This window comes from Orcinus orca, chromosome 18 (assembly GCF_937001465.1).
Source record: "Orcinus orca chromosome 18, mOrcOrc1.1, whole genome shotgun sequence".
Classification (NCBI taxonomy): Eukaryota; Metazoa; Chordata; class Mammalia; order Artiodactyla; family Delphinidae; genus Orcinus; species Orcinus orca.
In genome coordinates, this window is record NC_064576.1 from 42,550,580 (window position 1) to 42,575,275 (window position 24,696).

Consider the following 24,696-nt stretch of genomic DNA (forward strand, 5'->3'; position numbering starts at 1 on the left):
TAAGATTTGCCTTGTTCCTTTTTGAACTCCAACTCTAGGCTCCATAGTACAGTGAGACTTCTGAAAACTCTGCTCTGCTTTTCAGCCACTTTCAATTGACACTTTTGGCTTGTAGAGAATAATGTGCAAATGCCTCGAGTAACAAACTAATGCTAAGTTTTAGTCGCATGTCTCTGCATTTCCCCTTTTTAGGGATCTTGAATCTTTGAAACCTCTTTCTCTTGGCATCCTTAATCTTCATCTTTTTTTTTTTTTTTTCCTCCTCAGTCCTGTAAGGAAGGCTAAAGCTCTGCCAGCTTTTCTGATTTTTAGCAGCATCCCACTGCCTGGCTTCTCAGCAAATGCTTTGAGAAGAAAAGCAGAACAGATGATCTGGGAAGAGAAGATGGGCTCACCATTGCTAAGCTCCTTCTTTCTCTGGGACCTCACTGCTCAATGTTAGCTCAATGTCATACAAATTTTTTTTTTCCATTTTTTTCCTGGCCTTAAATTCTTACAAGCAATTCTATTATATCTGGAGCAGAAGTCAAAGAGAGTAGAAGACAAATTGAAGAAAAATTTTAAATTTTGAACCAAAAATTAAACAGCAGATAAACTACATACTGGGACAGAGAAAGCATAAGAGATTCCCCATTTTGCTATGCAAAATAAGTATTTATCATATTGTAAGTTATCAAGGTGTACAAACAAATCTATATAAGTTTATTTTTGACAAAGGCTAACAACTTCTATGCAAAGTTTGAAATGAACTTCATGTTGCAATAGAGCTCAAAAGCACTATAACATTATTTTTGAAATAATATGCAAACACATATAGTCTTCTCTCTAAGGAGTATTTCTCAGAGCATGTTTGGGAACTCTGTCTTTTTCCAAGGTTAAGAAATCAATAGAAAAAAAAATCAGTTGCTTTTGTGATGCTTTGCTGACATATTAGCTTACATGCTTTTTCTGTGAAGAGACTCCAATCAATATTTTTTAGTTTTCATGAAAATTTTTGAAGGCACATAGATAATTACAATTTTCACATTGAAAGTTGAAGTATATAAAAAACTGACAGGAGGAGTTAATTGTGACAAAATTTAGAAGTGTATATATTTTCCTGCTTGTGACATTGAATTGTTATGCCTGCTTCAGTACTTGTGTTTGTTTAATTTCCATTATCATGATTCTCAAGGGGACATTGCTATTTTACCAGCCTCATACACACAATAACTAAAATCAGCCTTCATGAAAGAGGTTAAGGGTAGGGCAATTGGATTTCTGCAATACTGATTCAAGGACATATGATAGGGCAAAGTCAGTACAATTCAGCCTAAAAAGAATCAATACTGACTGTCTAGGTACTATCTATTCTGAATTGATAGAATTCTAAATATATCAGAACTTAATTTTATAATATATTTTTCATAAGAACCTAGCTTGATAAAAAATGAAATTAATAAAAAAAAATCTCTAAGTGGATAAGTTTTCTGTCTAACCCATGAAAGTCTTCAGTGCTTGTTCACATTGTTATAGGAAAACTAAGCAGTTTAAGAATGGAAATTTTCTTGAGTTGGCAGATAGGATTAGAAAAGACATCTGTGGTTCTATTACTTGTACAGCCATTCCACTGATGAGTTCTATGACCTCTAGCTAGTCACTTAGCCCTTCTCTGGACTTAATTTCCTTCCTGTGTATAAAGCAGGAACAACACTTGTTGTAGACATTGCTATATTCATGGAAGAAAACTACCCATAGGGTGAAGAAGTATAATTAAACCTTGGCATTGTTCCTTTAAAAATTAAAATCACATTAAAAATTAAGAAAGTCTTAAACATCTTCATCAGTGCTGGGTTGGAAGCAATTAAGTATATTGTTTTACCCCTAAAATCATCCCCAGAAGGTTAGTTGTACTCCTTATTGCAAATGATATTTATTAATTTAATTGATAGTGGATGTTTGCTGATTAGTTTCTCTCAGTCTTTAGTTTCCATTTTAAATATTATTCCTAAAATGGACATGGATTATTTAGCTAAGCAAGAAGTTGAAACATGGAAGTTATTAAAAACCCAAAAGAATTTATGAAAAGAAATAAATAGTATGTAGAAGAAAAAAGAAGCTATATTCCTAATAACCTAGGAGCACACAATTAGCTATATTTACCAATTATTTTAAAGTTTGTTAAGCTAAATATTTGTTTTATTGTTATATTATTCCTAATACATACATACTTTGGGCTTTTTCAGACTTGAAATTTCTTTGAAAGGAAAGGAATATTTTACTTTTGTGGATTATCTTGCTTGCATTTCTAATTTAGAGAAGTAAAGCATTTATCTTTGTTTTTATAAAAAAATCTTTTCAATCAGTAGTAACTTCTGAAGCTTATTTCCTATATTTCCATTTCTTATACTTTCTGGGTTACTATAAAACTATTAATATCTCCCTATGAAAGTTCACACCTTAAAACCACATTAAATTTAAATAAAACCACCTCTTAGAACCATGTTAGTTTTAAATGAAGTGAAATAAAGAATTTTATTTCACAAATGTCTTTTACTCATAAACCTTTCCTTCAATGTGCATAATCTAAAGAATATGATATACAACTGAGGGAACAATCAAGGATATGGCTGATTTTGATTTAATTCAATGAATATCTATTGAGAATTTATTCTATTTTATTGAATCTAAGACATCATTAATTTTAAAATGCATCATTTTGTATTTCACTAAGAAAGAAAAAAAAACACTGGAAAACTGCAGCAAAATGTTTCATAACATGTAGAATATTTGTATTTTGCTTAACTACTGAGCTCTTTACACTTACCAAACTATAGATTTCTAGACATAGAGTTTGATAATAATGTTTGCCCAATGTTTTTTTTTGATGCATGCATATAAATAATAAGCCAAATTATCTTCTTTACTTTCTAATTTTGACTCCTCTGCATCACTTTTCAACTCAGAGTCAGTTTCTGTGCTTTCCTACACAATAAAATCTCTACTTTCAAAAGTATTAAGAATTGATATTTTCCAGAATTTCCTTTTGAGAGATTGATTTCTACTTCTTTTATACCAATCTACATGTGCATAGAATAGAAAATAAATGTCTACATTAACAATGGAATAATTTTTAGGGTTAATAGTTGCTTTATAATTGTTATATATATATATATATATATATATATATATATATACTCCACCACCCAAAGTAAGTCTGACAAACTGGATAGAAAGGAAAATAATGTTTTCAAAATATCATTGAATTTATTTCACAGGATAGAGAATTAGGTAAGGTTACTCAAATATTGTGGCAGTGTTGTTTTTTTAAGTCCAAGAAAATATAATACAACAGACACTTTGTCTCTTAATAAGCACAGTTTTAGGCATCCAGCTTCTTTAATAAATGGTAACCTATGTTTGCTTCCTCTCTAGAATTCCTCAAAAGATTTTATTTGTGTTGAGACATATAACATACTTAAATCTAGGCAGTGCCTAGCTTTTATGTAGTCATAGTTCTAACATTTGGCATTTTCTAATATATGTCTTTCCCTCATATGGGCAATTTATTTCTTATTTCAGTTTCATCAAAAGACATGGCTTACACACAGTGAAATTTTTTTCTTTCACATTTTATACTATACATACTTTCTTAATACAGAGAGAATTAGGCATAGATTTTCACTTGTAGCTATATTCTGTTTCATATTAGAACTTTAATCTTTTATAGGAAATCCTTCTGCTTAGCCACTTTACTTATCCCATGTGGACTAATAGTTCATATATATATATATATATATATATATATATATATATGGTTTGTTTCCTGTTTCTTCATATTCTTTGGTTTGTTTGTTTCCTGTTTCTTTGGTTTGTTTCCTGTTTCTTCATATTCTTACTCAGCTTTCTGTTATTAGCACTTCACAGCTATGTATTCTGTGTAATATAACTCACCCTAACAATAGATAAAACCATATTTATTAGATGTACTTAGAACATTATGAATTCTGCCTCAACTTGAGTGAGATGTCCTACCCAAAAGAAAGTGTTAAACCCCTGTTTCCCTAGTGTTTTGAACAGCCAGTCAATTGTTTGGGTGCTAATAACTGGCAATAAATAAATAGATCTGTGAAATGCTTTGTTAAACAAAGTTAAACATATTTCTACTGCTCAGACATTTGAATATGTGACTCTGTATTGCACATTTTTAAATGACTACATCCAGTATTTGTCATTCATCCTCTTATAGAGAGAACGCACGTTTTTCTTTTTTTTAATCAAGTATACAAATTTAGCACAGCAATGAAGCCATAACATAGTCAAGCAGAGAGTTTTCTCTAAAATGCTCTTCAAAATAAACTCATCTACATTATAGAAATGCTAAGCACCAGTTGAAACACCAACAACAATCCTCTCAAGCAGAAAAGAATATAAAATTGAAGGAATAAGAATAATTGAAAAAGTCACTGGTTTGAAACTGAGTGTTGTCGAAAGTAAAGAGCTAGTTTGTAGCACTAACATATTCAAGGAAATGATGTTCAATTGTTTTCAGTGACAATCAGCAGGAGGGAATAGAGCACCTCACAGCAATTACTGAATTTCTGCCAGAATCTGTTATAACATTGCCTCAGGGAAGGCAAGATAAAGAAGATTCTAGCTAAGAAGCCGCATCAAGGAAAGTAGGGAAATGAGAAAGACCATAACAGCTTTAACTTGTGAAGTTACCTAATGATAAAAGGTGTTGTGCTTTGAGAGAGAGGGAGGGTTGATGGAATATTTCATACTGGGTAATTAAAAGCAGAATGATTTTTCTTATGAAAAATACTATAAATTATATAATTTTTAATTCAAAGTCAAAGGTTATATTACATTTAACATATTTTTAACACCTTTATTGGAGTATAATTGCTTTAAAATGTTGTTAGTTGCTGCTGTATAACAAAGTGAATCAGCTATATATATATATATATATATATATATATATATATATATATATTCCCATATCTCCTCCCTCTTGCTTCTCAGTCCCACCCTCCCTATCCCATCCCACTAGGTGGACTCAGAGCACCGAGCTGATCTCCCTGTGCTATGCGACTGCTTCCCACTAGCTATCTATTTTACATTTGGTAGTGTATATATGTCCATGCCATGCTCTCACTTCGTCCCAGGTTACCCTTCTCCCTCCCCGTGTCCTCAAGTCTTCTCTATGACTGCATCTTTATTCCTGTCTTGCCCCTAGGTTCTTCAGAACCATTTTTTTTTATTCCATATATATGTGTTAGCATACGGTATTTGTTTTGCTCTTTCTGACTAACTTCACTCTGTATGACAGTATCTAGGTCCATCCACCTCACTACAAATAACTCAATTTCATTTCTTTTTATGGCTGGGTAACATTCCAATGTGTCACATCTTCTTTATCCATTCATCTGTCAATGGACACTTAGTTTGCTTCCATGTCCTGGCTATTGTAAATAGTGCTGCAGTGAACATTGTGGTACATGACCCCTTTTGAATTATGGTTTTCTTAGGGTATATGCCCAGTAGTGAGATTGCTGGGTCATATGGTAGTTCTATTGTCAGTTTTTAAAGGAACCTCCATACTGTTCTCCATAGTGGCTGTATCAATTTACATTCCCACCAACACTGCAGGAAGGCTCCCTTTTCTTTACACCCTGTCCAGCATTTATTGTTTGTAGATTTTTTTGATGATGGCCATTCTGACTGGTGTGAGGTGATACCTCATTGTAGTTTTGATTTGCATTTCTCTAATGATTAGTGATGCTGACCATCCTTTCATGTGTTTGCTAGCAGTCTGTATATCTTCTTTGGAGAAGTGTCTGTTTAGGTCTTCTGCCCATTTTTGGATTGGATTGTTTGTTTTTTAGATATTGAGCTGCATGAGCTGCTTGTATATTTTGGAGATTAATCCTTTGTCACTTGCTTCATTTGCAAATATTTTCTCCCATTCTGAGGGCTGTCTTTTTGTCTTGTCTATGGTTTCCTTTGCTGTGCAAAAGCTTTTAAGTTTCATTAGGTTCCATTTGTTTATTTTTGTTTTTATTTCTATTTCTCTAAGAGGTGGGTCATAAAGGATCTTGCTCTGATTTATGTCATAAAGTGTTCTGCTTATGTTTTCCTCTAAGAGTTTTATAGTGTCTGGCCTTACATTTAGATCTTTAGTCCATTTTGAGTTTATTTTTGTGTATTGTGTTAGGGAGTGTTCTAATTTCATTCTTTTACATTTAGCTGCCCAGTTTTCCCAGCACCACATATTGAAGGGCTGTCTTTTCTCCATTGTATATTCTTGCCTCTTTTATCATAAATAAGGTGACCATATGGGCATGGGTTTATCTCTGGGCTTTCTGTCCTGTTCCATTTATCCATAGTTTTGTTTTTGTGCCAGTACCATACTGTCTTGATTACTGTAGCTTTGTAGTATAGTCTGAAGTACAGAAGCCTGATTCATCCAGCTCCTTTTTTCTTTCGTAAGATTGCTTTGGCTATTAGGGATCTTTTGTGTTTCCACACAAATTGTTAAATTTTTGTTCTAGTTCTGTGAAAAATGTCATTGGTAGTTTGATAGGGGTTTCATTGAATCTGTAGTTTACTTTAGGTAGTATAGTCATTTTCACAATGTTGATTCTTCCAATCCAAGAATATGGTATATCTCTCCATCAGTTTGTATCCTCTTTAATTTCTTTCATCAGTATCTTATAGTTTTCTGCATACAAGTCTTTTGTCTCCTTAGGTAGGTTTATTCCTAGGCATTTTATTATTTTTGTTGCAATGGTAGATGGAAGTATTTCCTTAATTTCTCTTTCAGATTTTTCATCATTAGTGTATAGGAATGCCAGAGATTTCTGTGCATTAATTTTGTATCCTGCTACTTTACCATATTCATTGATTAGCTCTAGTAGTTTTCTTGTAGCATCTTTAGGTTTCTCTGTGTATAGTATCATGTCATCTTCAAACACTGACAGGTTTACTTCTTCTTTTCCATACACTTAATATTTTATGTTTTTGAAATTTTAGCAAATAATAAAAATTTTACCCAGTGTCAAGAATTTGCATACAAATGGTGGAAAAATCAAGTAAAACTTTCAAATTATCTGATTTTAATGGATGTGCTATGTCATTAGATGTAGAGAGTGAAAATTTAATAATAGAAAAAACAATTGAATTCTGTAGCAAGCTATAATAACAAGAAACTAAGTAAATAAATATAAATTACAGTATACTTTGCTAGGTTTAGAATTGGATTGCTATGGCTTTTAAATTAAGGGTATATAACTTAAAATGCAAGGAAGATATTACAATCTTCAAAGATTTAGAGTATGTAAAATACGTATAATTTTAAAACCAACTTGATGACTCAAAGTAATTCACGATTGTAAAGTTCCCATAAATCATCATTTGAAAATTTTGATTATACTGAAAATGAATGGTATCCATACATAGCAATTTATTAATCCATAAGTTTATAAATATATACTGAAAAATGTAAAAAATAATTTTTTTGCAAGTAAGGTAATTGGAATGATGTTTGATGTAGATTATAGAAGATTAAGCTTTTGGGTTGCAACTTCCTTTGGAGTTTCCCAGGTGTAAACTGAAACTGGCTCCCACAAGAGTAGGGCAGGGAGAGTCTTAAGAAAAAGGTAGAACACACAAGATTGCTAGGTGGTAGATTTAATAACTAAGGAAACATACTTAAGAGGTTTGTGGTGGGTGGTCTCAAGATGAATAGATTTATGCAATGGCCCACCAAATCTTAAAAGTTAATACAGTATAGAGGCTTTAACTGCGTTCAGCCATGTACACAGTCCAGATGGTCTCAACAGCAAATTACTATTTCAATTCTGTGTCTTAGGTAACTTCTAACTCTGGGAAGACAAGCAGAGTGCACATTCCAAGGACAGGGGAGGGCATGAACAGCCTTCAAATAGCTGGGTCCAGCTCTCAGGTCAAACCAGCAGTCACATCTTCCTGATGACCTTCCCCACTAATTCACCCTTGTGACCAGCTCTTACAATCTCACATGACCCCCCCCCCCATCTGCAATGTACTCTGAGTGGTCAGCAAGCCATTTCATTAGCATGGAGATGGCTCATTTGGTGGCTATCTGACTGCATTGGAGGAAGGTACCATAGCAACAATATAGGACATGCAAGAGGAAACTCAGGTTAAGACAATAATTGTGAAAATCAGCAACAACTTTTTCCACCAAGGCCCTCTTGATCTGAACCTCTTTAGTCCCTTAGGCTGGGGGTTGATCATTCAGGGAGTTCACTTGTGGCCTCATATGATTTAATAAAAATGGGGCTTCCCTGGTGGCGCAGTGGTTGAGAGTCCGCCTGCCGATGTAGGGGACACGGGTTTGTTCCCCGGTCTGGGAAGATCCCACATGCCACGGAGTGGCTAGGCCCGTGAGCCATGCCCACTGAGCCTGCACGTCCAGAGCCTGTGCTCCACAACGGGAGAGGCCACAACAGTGAGAGGCCCGCTTACTGCAAAAAACAAACAAACAAAAAAAATGACACATTAGCAGACTCATCAGGTATGAACAGACAATGTTTTTTGGATAATGGCACAGGTGCATCCTTTGGAGACAGTAATAATTTCCAAGCCTACTCTATTTTTGAGAACAGCTTTTCTCATTAGAGACATTTCAGTGTTCAGTAAAGACAGGCTTTTTTGATTGTCATTCAAGGTTTGCTGTTTGAGTTTACTAAGGGCTATAATGTCCTCCATGTCAATGGAGGAAACAAAGATGACAGCCAAATAATCTTGCCAGTGGAAAATAGAACATGTTTAGGAACTTGACTTGGTTGTACATATCATATATGTTGGGTGAGGAAGGCAGCACTGTCAAGAATAAGGAAATTGACTGAGGACAGAAATGCCAGACCAGGACCCTCACCTTCTCCCCTCTTTCTGTGGTCTGCATTTCATTTTAGGCATAGTGTGTTTCAACAGGTATGACTTGCAGCAGGACAATGGGATTCCAGTGAAATTGAGTAGGTCCCTTTTACCCAGGAGGGTGAGGTAATTAACTCATTCTGTTGGGACCATCAAATTGAATATTCCAGTTGATAAATCCTTTCCCAGGTATGATGGGGCTTGGTGGTCTCAGCAGCATAGCATATTGATCCATGGTGAGAGTCAGGGCAATGGCTCTTTCCCACAACTTTCATTCCTTTACAGTGTTGGGTGTGTTGGCAGGTGCTTCCTGTCTGGCACATGGGGTAACAAGCCCTAATGGTTGATCATTCAAATGTATTAAAGCCTAGAGTAGTACTCTAGTCCAGCACTTCCCAACCTTTTTGGCGCCAGTGACCAGTTTCGTGGAAGACATTCTTTCCACTGAACCGGAGGTGGGGTGGGGGTGGTGTTGGGGTGATTCAAGCACATTACATTTATTGTGTACTTTATTTCTATTATTATTACTTTATAATATATAATGGAATAATTATACAACTCACCATAATTCAGAATCAGTGGGAGCCCTGAGCTTGTTTTCCTGCAACTAGCTGGTCTCATCTGGGGGTGATGGAAGACAGTGACACCCAAAGTGTGTTGCTTACATCCAGTCTATTCTGTAAGATGCAGCTTAATTGTCACTTGCCACTCACTGATAGTGTTTTGATATGAGTCTGCAAGCAATTGATTTATTATGTTCTCTGTGCAGTCAAACCTCCCTTCTAATGATAATCTGTATTTGCAGCCACTCCCCAGCACTAGCATCACCGCCTTAGCTCTACCCCAGATCATCAGGCATTAGATTCTCATAAGGAGCACACCACCTAGATCACTCACATGCGCAGTTCACAGTAGGGTTCATGCTCCTATGAGAATCTAATGCTGCTACTGATCTGACAGGAGGTGGAGCTCAGGCAGTAATGCAAGTGATGGGGAGCGGCTGTAAATACAGATGAAGCTTTTCTCGCTTGCCCACCACTCACCTCCTGCTGTTCAGATGGTTTCTTAAGAGGTCACTGGTATAGGCCCTTGGCCCGGAGGTTGGGGACCCCTACTCTAGTCCACTAGCCTAAAGTGGTTTTACCTCTTGGTAATTTAATCTGCTGCTTTTATATTCCAATCTTCCTTTCTATTAAACCTGATGCTTACAGGTTATAGGGGAGATGGGACCTCCATTCAATGGCATGTCTTTTGCTCAGTTTTGCATATCCTGACCTTTGCAATGTGACCCCCAATCATTGTCTATTCAATGCGGGTATCCATACATGGTACTCATGTTCTCTAATCCCTGAATAATGACAGCCTGATTTGCATTGCAAATCAGAAAAGCTTGGTTAGGCCAGACAATGATCACACAAACCAAGACATATTTAGAACCCTCACTTAGAGGGAGGGGGGCAATAGAATCAATGTGTCAATCCTTCACTGGTTGGGAACTCCAATGGATGGCAGTTACCTTGGGCATCATTTAGAACACACAGGACATGCTCTTACTGCTTTAGCCAAGTCACTGTCTTTCAAGTACAATCCAGCATCCTTGGCAATATGTGATCCCACCTGTGTACTGTGGTGGCCATTCTTTCTGTGCACCTAATCTGCTGTATGTTCTGAAGGGTTAGTTGCTAGGGCTCATATCCATCAGCTTCCTTATTGCCAAGGGCTGTTAGCACCTTATAAACTGGAATGTGAAAGACAATGAGGATTTTTCAGGCAAACCCAAAAGTTCCTCCACACATTCTGACAACATAATGGCACACTCACGAGTCATCTATCCTTTGGCTTCTCATTGCCCTAGCCATAGGGTTAACCTCTTTAGAAAAGCCCAACGTCAGTGCAAAGGGTTAATGACAGGTCTCATGAGTGATCACCAGCCAAGCTGCTCTCAGTGTAGCCCACTGGCTGCTGCAGTTCATTTTCTCCCTGAGAGCCTTCACTTGGTGGGGTGCTGTGTACACTGCTAAGAACTGTTACTCTGTGAGTCTATGTTGGGTTTCTGTCCTTTTCCAGTGATGGGACCAAAATTCTAGGGGATCTTTCCTTTCCTCTTCTGTTGTCTCTGCCACAGTGTCTGACTCATACTTTCTGGAGTCACAGGTACATCTAACATAAATGGTAACCCTGCCTGGGAGACACCCAGAGCTTTAATTTGCTTCACTAGTACTTTTGTCCTTTCAGAGATATTTGCTGCTTTGATCCCCAGTCCTGCACGTGCCCTTTCTTTATCAGGTGATGTGATGGATGGAGTCACTGTTCTAGGTGGGGAATAAAGTCCTCTAAAACCCCCAGATCCCTACAAAGTCTTGCAGCTCCTCTGCATTCTTAAGGATTGGAAAGGCTTCTATCTTATCAAACACAGCTTCTGGGGTAACACAGGTCATACCCAGCCAAATAACACCTCAAACCTTATGGCAGTACCTGGGTCTTTAATTTCCTATGAGTTCACCATCCATCTCCCTTGCAGATGTTCCAACAAGACCTGCAAAGTGTCCTGCAGCAGAGGTAAGATCTCACTTTGTTGACATTGGACCATCAATGTAAAGGGCCCATTTTACCGATGTGGGGAAGGAGAACAGGAGCAGGTCTCAGGTTACCTCCCACTTGGGGAGGCACTGGAAAGGTCCATTGTTGCCCCTCCCATATGAAAGCAAATTGGTCTTATAACTCAGTTGCCAAGGGTATACTGAAAAAAAATTTTTTTTTGTATGAATGCTCTTACAAATGCTTCAGAGTAAATCAATGACTGCAAATAACAAAAGACTTCAAAAAACGGACATGGTTAAAGATCCAATAAAGACAAACACAGAATATTTATTTTCTAGGCAGATTACATTAAAGGTAAAGAAAAACCTTTGTTTACAATTTCTTATTAAGAACAGACCAATTATATAAGAAAATGTTTGCCTTTTTAACAGGGAAAAAAACAAATTCTCATTTTGTACCAGTGGATTTTTGATATTAACTCTTTTTTTCCCCTTTAACTTAAATAATTCTATTCCAACTTTAGTCAGCCTGACCACACATAAAATTTCTTTCTCAAGATTCCTCCTCCATAGAACTTCTGTGACTTCCACAAAACTGCAACTTCCTATACCTAATTAAAATTTGTCGTATTTTTTCTTTTCTTATTCTAAAACAGTTATTTTATTTTAAAACAAAATTACTTTCTTTTTATTTTACCAAAAATAAAACATGTGCTTTATAACTTTTATTATTAAAAATCTATTTTCTTTACTCCAAATGCATCTCCATTCCTCATACCTATGTTCACGGTGAATTTGTGGTTCTTGACGTCTCCTTTCAAAAGTATTCAGTGAGACACAAAGTGATAGGTAAGAAGTGGATTTATTTAGAGAGAAACACACCCTACAGACAGAGTATGAGCCATCTCAGAAGGTGAGAGAGCCTCAAAATATGGTGTGGTTAGTTTTTATTGGCTGGGTAATTTCATAGGCTAATGAGTGGGGAGATTATTCCAATTATTTCAGGGAAGGGGTGGGGATTTCCAGGAATTTGGCCACTGCCCACTTTTTGACCTTTTATGGTTGGTCACAGAACTGTCATGATGCTGGTGGGTATGTCACTTAGCTAATGCATTACAGTGAGCATATAATGTGTATATGTAGTGGATGTCAAGGTGTAGTGGATGTCGAATCTTCTGCCATCTTGGCCCCAGTTGGTTCTAACCAGTCTTTGTCATGTCCTGTGGCTGTACCATTCTTTTAAAGCTTGTGCCCTGTCCCCTTCTCTCCTGTTTCACCTACTTTTATTACTGAAAACACACATTCTACTTTTCATATACAGTCATTTTCTTTCATCTTTATTATTTCTAGAAGTTTTGTAAAAACAAACAAACAAAAACTCTTAGCTCTCTTACAAATCAATTTAGACAAGGGAACTGCTACAGCAGTCTGTATTTTAAAAGGCTACGTTTCTCACCCCCCTTTTTTTTCCCTTTAGTTTCTGTAGGCAATGTTTTTGTTAATTCCTGGAGTATTTAAATTTCAAAAATATGATAAGATTTACAAACTTCAAGGCACAGAGAAAAATGTAAGTTTTCTCATAAATGTTTCTCTTTAAATGCTACTTAAATTTATTCTTTGTATTAGTGGCCACTGGGCCTGGGGCATTTTGTCAGTTTTCTCATCAGTTACCATCACATCCTCCTCTCCATTCCCATCACTCTTCCAGAGATTTTACCTCTCACCTCCTAATCACAATTCGTCACAAACACCTGAATCATAGTCTTTGGCATCTTGTGCCCTCCTAGCTTTGCAAAATGGCATGCCAAGGTCTCTAACTTCTTATCCTGCTCTCCCACCTTGTCTGCCAGCCCTGAAGCAAGCAGAGTAGTGGAAAAACACACGTTCTAACCTCAGCTCTTCTTCCAACTTTCTAACTTGAATCTCAGCCTCTGCTTGAGCGTTGGTGTCCAGTTGAATTGCTCACCAATGGCTAGCTCACCATGGTGGCTATTTATTTTCCTTCTTGGCCACAGTGCACAGTGCAAGGTTCCTCAAACAAACACATTAAAGCAGCCAGCATTTTCAGGGCATCTCTGTACTCATGGGACAGGCCACAAGTGTCTGACATATGGGCCAAGCAGGATTTCCACCTCAGACACCTCTTTCCCAAAGCCTATTTCTTCATTCTCTGACAGGCTCACCAGCTGTTGGGTGGCTACCTCCTCAGGAGCCTCCCTCGGGGGCTTCCTGGGTATAATCTGAGGATTATAATCCTCTCCCAAGGAGGGCAGGGAGAAACCAAAGAAAAATGTAGAACATGCCAGATTGATAAGTGGCAGATTTAATGATCAAGGGAACTTGCTTATGAAGCTTGTCTCTGGAAGTCTTAAAATGAGTGGACATCCAAAACTACCCACTAAAACTTAAAAGTTAAACAGAGGCTTTAACTGGGTTCATTCACATACACAGTCCATCATATTACTGTCTTAGTGCTGTGTCCTTGGGTAGCTTCTCACTTCAGGAAGGCAAGAAGAGTGCACATTCCAAGGACAGGGAAGGGCATGAGCAGATTTTGAATAGTGGGTACAGCTCACAGGTCAAATCAAAGTTACATCTTCTTGATAAGCTTCCCAAACAGAATTTTCACAAAACACAGATATAGATGTATTTTTGTATAGTGCTAACTTTATGTGGTATATATACACAGTTGACCCTTGAACAACACGGGTTTCAACTTGCACAAGTCCATATATACATGGAATTTCTTCAGTAAATACCTGCTATAGTATTGTGCAGTCTAAAGTTGGCTGAATCTGCAGATGCAGAGCTATGGATATTGAGCGCCCACTTTAAGGTTATTTGCAGGTTTTTATTGTGTGTGTGTGTAGATATGTATATGTATATAAGTATATATGTGTGTATATATATATATATATATAGAGAGAGAGAGAGAGAGAGAGAGAGAGAGAGAGAGAGAAAGTTAATGGGAATAACTTCATTGAAATAAGAAGTTAAGATATAAAGTAAAAAATGCAAAAAATTGAATTTGACAGGTTTAGGCATTCAAATAATTATTTACCTTAATTGAAGAAAGTCTTTTTCTTGTTTTGGTAGGCAACACAAAGCAAAACTACTGTATTTTCTTGAAAATGAAAATGAATTATGTAATGTAGAACTGTGACTAAAATGTTTCTTAAAATCTTGCCTGCCAATTTTGTAAATGTAGTGATTGTTTCATTGGAGGTATATTACAAAATCTTGAAAACTATTTCTCCTGCTGTATTACACCCCCCTAATCAAACTCCCCTTCCCACCCCAGAAATTAAAGACCTCTGTAAAACTGGTGAACTCTAGAATGTTGGAGAGGGTTAGGGCATAGAGATGCTTTGCTATAATCTAATTATTTCACAAATCAGAGAGTTGAGGTCAAGAAGAATTAAATTATTTACTTAAAATTGCCTGTTTAGTATGTGATTCTGTCCAAACCCCTCATATCTTTAGAGATCTGTCCACATTTCAAATTCTCCATGAAGCCTTCTTATTGAGTAAAAAAATCTTCTCTTCTAAGTATCTCACATTACCTGTTTTGAAACTTGCAAAATCTACTTTTCATCACAACGATTTGAATTTTTTACCTTGTGTCATATTCTGTCAGTTCTTAAATATACAAATTAAGTTATATATACATATATATATATATGTATATATATTATTTCTTCTCTATGCCTTCCCTACTTGTATGAATTGATCTGCATTGGACAGGTAGCCACTTTCACTTGTTTTGTAATATCACTTTCCTCAATTTTTATGGATTCACAAATAATATATTGTTAGATTTAAATTTTTGAATAATAGAAATATGCATATTATATATTATTAATAATTATCTTACTAGATGTAGCATTTTGTAACTTTTTTTCTAAATACTATATGTTTGCATCTAATCCATGCTTATCTTTATAGCAGCACTTCCTTTCTTTTTCTCTATTTGATAGAATCCCTTTATATGTTTTACCATGATCCATATGCCATTCCCTATTGATGACATTCAGATTATATCTCTCTTTGTAGCATTACAAACATTGCTCCTCTGAATAATATTATAACTGTTTCAATATTACATATAGAAGAATTCCCCAAGGATATACACCTTGCAATGGAAATATAAAGTCATTAGTGCAGGCACCTATCTACTCATATCTATAACTGCAACATATTTTCCAGAAAGATTTTGACAATTTACAATTCCCCTCAGATGATTACAGAATTCTTTGCACAACTTTTCAATGCACAATATTGTGAGATGCAAAGTTTGCTCAACTTTTGTACTAAAAATATTGCCCTAAATTGACAGAATTTCTCTAATAAATAATGAGGTTTAGCATAATTCCTAGGTGATTTTTATATAAACTAATACACTTTTTTACATTATTTAGGGTTATTCTCAATGGTGAAAAACTGAAAGCATTTCCTCTAAGATCAGGAAAAGACAAGGGTTTCCACTCTCGCCACTATTATTCAACATAGTTTTGGAAGCCCTAGCCACGGCAATCAGGGAAGAAAAAGAAATAAAAGGGATACAAATTGGAAAAGAAGAAATAAAGCTGTCACTGTTTGCAGATGACATGATACTATACATAGAAAATCCTAAAGATGCCACCAGAAAACTACTAGAGCTAATCAATGAATTTAGCAAAGCTGCAGGATACAAAATTCATACACAGAAATCTCTTGCATTCCTATACACTAGCAATGAAAGATCAGAAAGAGAAATTAAGGAAACAATCTCACTCACCACTGCAATAAAATAAAGAATAAAATACCTAGGAATAAACCTATCTAAGGAGGCAAAAGACCTGTATGCAGAAAACTATAAGATACTGATGAAAGAAATCAAAGATGTAGAGGTATACCATGTTCTTGGATTGGAAAAATCAATATTATGAAAATGACTATACTACCCAAGGCAATCTACAGATTCAACGCAATCCCTATCAAACTACCAATGGCATTTTTCTCAGAACTAGAACAAAAAATTTTACTATTTGTATGGCAACACAAGAGACCCTGAATAGCCAAAGCAATCTTGAGAAAGAAAAATGGAGGTGGATGAATCAGGCTCCCTGATTTCAGACAATGCTACAAAGTTACAGTAATCTACAAAGTATGGTACTGGCACAAAAACAGAAATATAGATCAATGGAACAGGATAGAAAGTCCAGAGATAAACCCATACAACTATGGTCACCTAATATATGACAAAGTAGGCAAAAGTGTACAATGGAGAAAAGACAGCTTCTTCAAGTGGTGCTGGGAAAACTGGACAGCTACATGTAAGTGAATGAAATTAGAACACTCAATACCATACACAAAAATAAAATCAAAATGGATTAAAAACCTAAATGTAAGGCCAGACACTTATAAAATTTGAGAGGAAGGCATAGGCAAAACACTCTATGATGTAAATTACAGCAAGATATTTTTTGACCCACCTCCTAGAGTAATGAAAATAAAAACAAAAATAAACAAATGGGACCTAATTAAACATAAAAGCTTTTGCACAGCAAAGGAAACCATAAACAAGATGAAAAGACAACCCTCAGAATAGAAGAAAATATTTGCAAATGAAGCAACTGACACAGGATTAATCTCCAAAATATACAAGCAGCTCATGCAGCTCATATCAGAAAAGCAAACAACCCAATCCAAACATGGGCAGAAGACCTATAAATAGACATTTCTCCAAAGAAGACATACAGATGGCCAACACACACATGAAAAGCTGTTCAACATAACTAATTATTAGAGAAATGAAAATCAAAATTACAAAGAGATATCACCTCACACCAGTCAGAATGGCCATCATTTAAAAAATCTACAAATGATAAATCCTAGAGAGAGTATGGTGAAAAGGGAACCCTCATGCACTGTTGGTGGGAATGTAAATTGATACAGCCACTATGGAAAACAGTATGGAGGTTCCTTAAAAAACTAAAAATAGGGGCTTCCCTGGTGGCGCAGTGGTTGAGAGTCCGCCTGCCGATGCAGGGGACACGGGTTCGTGCCCCGGTCCAGGAGGATCCAGCATGCCGCAGAGCGGCTGGGCCCGTGAGCCATAGCCGCTGGGCCTGCGCATCCGGAGCCTGTGCTCCGCAACGGGAGAGGTCACAGCAGTGAGAGGCCCGTGTACCAGAAAAAAAAAAAAAAACTAAAAATAGAGCTACCATATGACCCAGCAATCCCACTACTGGGCATATACCAAGAGAAAACCATAATTCAAAATGATACATGCACCCCAATGTTCACAGCAGCACTATTTACAATAGCCAGGACATGAAAGCCACTTAAATGTCCATCAACAGAGGAATAGATAAGGAAGATGTGGTACATATATACAAGGGAATATTACTCAGCCATAAAAATGAAAGAAATTGGGTCATTTATATACACATGGATGGACCTAGAGAGTGTCATACAGAGTGAAGTAAGTCAGAAAGAGAAAAACAAATATATATTAATGCATATATGTGGAATCTAGAAAAATTTTATATTTGACCTTATTTGCAAAGCAGAAATAGAGACACAGATATAATGAACAAATGTATGGATACCAAGGGGGAAAGGGGTGAGGTGGGAGGAATTGGGAGATTGAGATTGACACATATACAGTATTGATACTATGTATAAAATATACAACTGATGGGAACATAGAGTATTACACAGGGAACTCTACTTAATGCTCTGTGGTGCCCTAAATGGGAGGGAAACCCAGAAGTGAGGGGTTATATGTATATGTATGGCTGATTCATTTTGCTGTGCAGTAGAAGCTACACAACATTGTAAAACAACTGTACTCCAATAAAATTAATTAAAAAATAATTGCTTCTCTGAATAAGTGTATAGCTATTTTAATGTTACATATAGAAGAATTTTCTAAGGATATACATCCTTAGAAATACATAATACATAAGGAAATACAAAGTTATTAGTGCAGGCACCTACATACTCATATCTATAACTACAACATATTTCCCAGAAAGGTTTTGTCAATTTACAATTTCCCCCAAAAGATTATAGAATTCTTTGCACAATTTTTTCAGTGTACAATATTGTGAGATGCAAAGTTTGCTCACCTTTTGTACTAAAACTACTGCCCTAGGGCTTCCCTGGTGGCGCGGTGGTTGGGAGTCCGCCTGCCGATGCGGGGGGCATGGTTTCGTGCCCCGGTCTGGGAGGATACCGCGTGCTGCGGAGTGGCTGGGCCCATGGGCCGTGGCCGCTGGGCCTGCGCATCCAGAGCTTGTGCTCCGCGGCGGGAGGGGCCGCAGCGGTGAGAGGCCCGCGTACCGCAAAAAAAAAAAAAAAACATTAAAAAAATAAAACAAAAACTATTGCCCTAAATTGATGGAATTTCTCTAATAAATAATGAGATTTAGCATAATTCCTAGGTGATTTTTATATAAACTAATACACTTTTTTTACATTATTTAGGGTTCAAATAGATCAGTTTGTAGTTTTAATTTTTAATTTAATTTAATTAATTTGCTTGGTACTGGAGTATACAGATATTCTTTATCTTACAGCAGTCAAGTTTATTAAATAAAACGTTTTTCACTTTTGGAAGTTTTTTCCTTCCTATTGAAGAAATCTTTTCCCTTTCAAATTTTATGAAGACAGTCTTTCATATTGCCTTTTAAATAGTTTCTTTTACATATTATTTTTAATCTGTCTGAAATTTACTTTTCTTTTTATTGTGAGTTAGGGCAACTATTCTTTCCAAATGAATGACCAATTATTTCAGTATTCTTTTTTGAGTTGTCCATCCTTTCCTCCCTGGTATATAATGCAACTTCTCTCATACATCAACTATTTATTTATGTGTAACTCTGTTTCTAAATTCTATTTTGTGTCCCACTGATTTATTTTTCTATAGTTGCTGAACACTTTAAATCATGATAACTACATAGTTCTGGATTTTTATTAATTTATCTTGCTCAGTATGCACTAGGATTTCAATATCTGGTAATTTGTCATTTTACTCACTTCCAAAAAATTATTATCCAGTATACATTTAATATATTTTCCCATTTTCATTATTTTTTATGTATGTTTAATTAGAAGTATGTCAGAACTATTTATTATTGTTAACTCTATTCAATATATCTATCAACATGTTGTTCATGTACTTTTATATCTTTGTTGCATTCTGTTTCTTGACTAATATTTTCCATTTTACTAATTTCACCTTCAGCTGGGTCTGTTCTATTATGTTACCAACACATCCATTGGATATATTATTTTAGTTATTATATTTTTTTCCCTAAAGTTTCTATTTAATTATATTTCCTGTTTGTTTTACATTTAGATCGTTTTTTCTTATCCAGTTTTAAAACTCCTTCAATTTAAAATATCTATCCATTGTCATTTTATATTTTATATTGGATAATTCCAGCATTAATAGTACTTTGTGTCACAATCCATAAGAGGAAGACATTTTTGGAGAGAATATTGAGAGTTTTGCTTTTTACTAAAACAAATTTTATTTTTATTGGAACTAGGGTCTTCTACTTAACAGAGTTCAATGAGATTTAAATTTTATGCTTGGAATTTCCAAGATCATGTAGGGTTTATTATTTCAGTCATAGGACTCATTTGAGTGAAGATTTATGTCAACAATTTTCTGAATAATTCATTTTATTAATATTTTTCCACTTAATACCAGGCCAAGCAATTACATTTCCTTACTTTTTTTTTCATTTACAGGTGAAATGCTTTTTGTAAGCCTACATTTTACTGAGGCTATAATCTCTGCAGTCCCAACTTAATGCAGAGGACTCAGCATCACTTTTACTACTTTCTAAACATTCAAGTCTTAAAAATCAGCTTCACTGCATAAAGCTATTCTACCCCAAGGCACAGGAAGAATCTGGCCTCAGGACCCATGTTTACTTTCCATTCTGTTCTCAGCTTTACTAAATTATTTTGGGGTTTTGCTTATTCCCTTATTTTCTTATGATCTCATTAGTATACTTTAATGTATGTTTGTTATATTTCTAAGATCTATGTGTTTTGTGCTGAGATAGTAAATCAGTCAGGGTGGCCTACATTATACTTAGAAAACAGAATATCCTAGTGTGATCTTAACATAACTAGGCTTTATTTTTCCACGTGAAACATCTTGGTGTGCTAATTCATAAGGACAGAGTGCCCAAGGTTCTTGCGCAGCAATTAAATGCTGGTTTTCATGCTACTTCTACCAATAAATCATAGTTAGAATCACATGGCCCTGTCATTTGTGCAATTGTGTAATTGCAAGCCTCCCATATACCTAAAGAGAAGTTAAACCAGATATAGAAGAGCATTAAAAGACTTTACCATAAATCACATGTTTGGTTCTCTTTTCTTTCTATGTATAAAACATACTAAATATCTTGGCCAAGGAGGCAGTTTATAACATCTTCCATTCATGAGACAGCTCAAAATTTAGTACCTCTGGGTTATGAGACTTAGTCTCTATTAGAACAGTTGCATCCACATCAGCTTCACTTGTGACTTTTCTTGATCCAGGAACTTACATACTAACAGGACAAATTATCTTCTCACCACAAATGCAACATAGAGAGGTGGATTGTGTTCTGCAGAACTACTAGATCTCCAATCTGGAAAAAAGAAACAAATGGAAATTTGCATTGGTCCCTGGTCTATATTAATCCTTAAATCCCTCTGAACCAACACTGTCATGGTTTCCACCTCAGGACTGGACAACATTCCTTAATTAGACTGTTCCTGCTCCCTGAAAATGGCCCTGAATGCCATTCTTCCTGGGCCCCTCTGAGAGATTCTCCTCTGCCTTTAGCCACTTTGGCTTCTGTCAAATAAGTATTGGGCAATGTCAATCTTTTGAGAGCAAAGCATGTCTCAGACAACGTTCTGCCTTTAAGTAGTTAGAAGTCCAAGAATTATTTTGTGCCTTAGAGTATTTATTAAGTTTTTAGGAATTTTACATATTTGATCTCAGTTATCTATATATGAAAACAGCTAAAAGAAGAAAGTTCTTTGAGATAATTCTCAAATTTGCTATATTGCTTTACTTCTTGCTGCCTCTACAGTAGACCCAAATATAGGCACCCTGAGCTTAAATGTCTTTGATTTGGGGATTTTACCACTAGCCTCAATCCTCTGAGTCAACTTATGCAGTTAAAAGTACTAGATCCTACACAATAGTAAGGTCATGCTTGTACTGAGGCATCTTAATCCATTCAGGTTTTAAGCATGGGTAATAAAATACTAATTTTTTTTCATATTGCTAAATTTTAATAAATATTTATAGCTCAAATCTTCTTTTGTTTCTTCTTTCTTTCTGGAATAATAAGAGGGTAAGGTAAAAAATAATTTCTTCTTATGAACCTACAGGACTTCAATTATCTTGTCTCTCTATTCTTAATTCTTGTTCTTAATTCTGATAAGCTGGGTTTTCTATTGTTTTTTTGTTTTGTTTTGTTTTTCCTGAGATCTTTTTTTTCTGGCAGTACCTTATCAAATACAACAAACAACAACAAATGTGTTCTATTAATAGTGTTTTCAGACTTCTTGTCCCAGAGTTAAAATTTCATGAGATATGTGATATTTTAGTATATTGCTAGGGATAGTTTTACTTTTTTCTGCTACTGTATAACATTTATCATTATTTTCCAGATTCCAATATTCATATCTTCTGTGCAAACTGATGAACCATGCCCATGTACCTGCTTCAGGTACAAATATCTATTTCAATCAGGAGAGAGTTATTCTGTGATGATAATCAGCCTCAAAATCTCAGTGGCATATAGCAGCAAAGTTTTATTTCTTGGCCAATACTTATTAATGGTGCAGGGGTTGGGTACTACTGTAAAAGTCCATCTTCTTCTTTTCATCATGGCCAGTGATATCCCACATGGTATGACACTTAACTAGCTTGGATCCCAGAACAAATTTAAAATGTAGAAAATAAATAAATTCTTGTTGCTTCAAGGCATGGAGGTTTGGGAAATGTTTGTTAACACATCATCAATTAGACTACTCTTACTTATTTTATACAGAGTAAAATTTGAAGTATCTAATTTTTCCTATAGCTGGAAAGGGAAAACATTTTGGTGTCCTTTCACATCGCTTTTCTGCCTCTCTTAATATTGGCAATATCAGTTTAGTTTTCTATAAATGTTAAGACTTTGATACTATTATATTTTAAATCACCCCAGTTCCAATTAAAATAAATATTATCTATAATTGTTATTTCTCATAGGCAATAAGCTATATAATCACTTCCATCTTCAAGCACAGATAGAAACACATTCATAGGCAGAATTCCTAAACATACATTCTACACTGACAGCGCTAGTTATAGTATCTCTATAAATTTCTATAAATTTGCACTGGTACAGGGCTGCCTGCAGTGTGGGTGAAGAAGATGGGTGAGATGGACTTCAGGGTCCAGATGCTATTGGCATAGTCAGCCGAGAGGATTGTTTTGTCAGACATCTACAATGAACAGCTTGCTGATGCTCTAAGCTCTAATCCAAATCTGATAGAGCTGCTTTTGTATTGCAATGCCCTGAGAAGCTGGGGGGTGAAGCTGCTCTGTCAAAGACTCAGACACCCCAAATACAAACTGCAGAATTGAGGTTGAAGAGGTGCTGAGTTTCTAGCCCTGCATATCAGGACCTCACAGCAGCTCTGATATCCAATAAGAATTTAATAAGGATGGACCTAAGGAGCAATGACTTGGGGTTGTCAGGCATGGAACTGCTCTGTGAGGGGCTCCAGCATCCCAAATGCAGGATGCAGATGATTCAGTTGAGGAAGTGTCTTCTGGAGGTTGTGGCTTGACAGGACACTGCCTCCTTGCTCAGCACCAAGTGCACTGGAGGATTTGGACCTGAGGCTTTTCTGTTAAGCTTGAGGCACCCAGTCATTGGCTGAGGATCTTGCAGTTGAAGATTTGCCAAGTCACTGCTGCTGCCTGTGAAGACCTGACTCCCACCCTCAGTGTGAATCAGAGCCTGGCAGAGTTGGATCTAAACTTGAATGAGCTGGGGAACCTAAGTGCTGCTGCTGTATGAGGGTTTCAGGCATCCAAGTAAACTCCAGACCCTCTGGTTAGGCATTTGATGGCTCAGTTCTACAGCCTTTGAGTGTCTCTCTGCTGTGCCCTAGGCCAACCACCAACTCTGGGAGTTGGATCTGAGTTTGAATGACCTGGGAAGCTGGGGCATATGTTTGCTGTGTGAGGGCCTGTGACACCCCACCTGTGGACTCCAGAAACTATGGCTGGATAGCTGTGGGCTCATAAGCAGAGATTTGATGTTTCTCTTCTACCCTGGGGGTTAACCAGACAATGACAAGAGTTTATCTGACTAACAACGTGCTGGGAAACACAGGTATCAGGCTGCTATGATAGATCCTGAGTCATCCCAGCTGCAAACTTCAAGTCTTCTGGTTATTTGGAACAAGCCACGGAAGACTGGCAGCACTTCACCTAACAAAACCTTACTTAGACGTTGGCTGCCGAATGGTTCTATCTACTGCTTCTTCTCTTGCAGTAAGGAGGGAGGAAGATCATCCCAGGACCTGCCAATCAACATAATGATAAGGCCTTTTATTTCCTCAAGAGACAAATTTATATGCAGAATAAATCCTTTCTGCTTGGGGTTTATGTAATCATCATGTGACTGAGCTTGGAGTTTTAGTCTGAAGAATGTTGGTGCCATGGAGAGAATTTAGAGAATTGTCCCAGATGACTCTAGAGCAGAAGCTCACAACTGAGAGTGATTTTGCTCCACCAGGGGACACTTGGCAATGACAGAAGACATTGGGGTGGGGGAACCTACTGGCATCTAGTGGGTAGAGGCCAGGAATCCTGCAAATATCTTAAAATGCACAAGGCAACTCCTACAACAAAGTATTTGGCATACATGTCAATTGTGTTGAAGTTGAAAAACCCTATTCTCAAAGATTAATGGTGCAATAAAGATACTAGAGAGTCTGGAACACTGGTGAACCTCAGAATGCTTGTTATGGCAACAGCCCCAATAATAAACCTCGCAATTTTGTTTTTCACTCTGATTCTGTCCCCTGGCTGGAGCCAACTGGACCATGGTTGGACACCTGCCATTGTTAGCCAACTATGGGCCAGCCAATAACTTATACCATGCTTTGGATGAAAACATGAGTTAAATCAACCAGGATTTTACTATCAGGGATTTGAGCTAGGAAACTTCAGACAAACTAATGATTG

The 24,696-nt window shown here is 36.4% G+C and overlaps 1 pseudogene; it reads left to right on the plus strand.

The window, feature by feature from the left end:
• Positions 1–22,156: 22,156 nt before the first annotated feature.
• LOC117197592 (NACHT, LRR and PYD domains-containing protein 12-like) lies at positions 22,157–24,045 on the plus strand (annotated as a pseudogene).
• Positions 24,046–24,696: the final 651 nt, after the last annotated feature.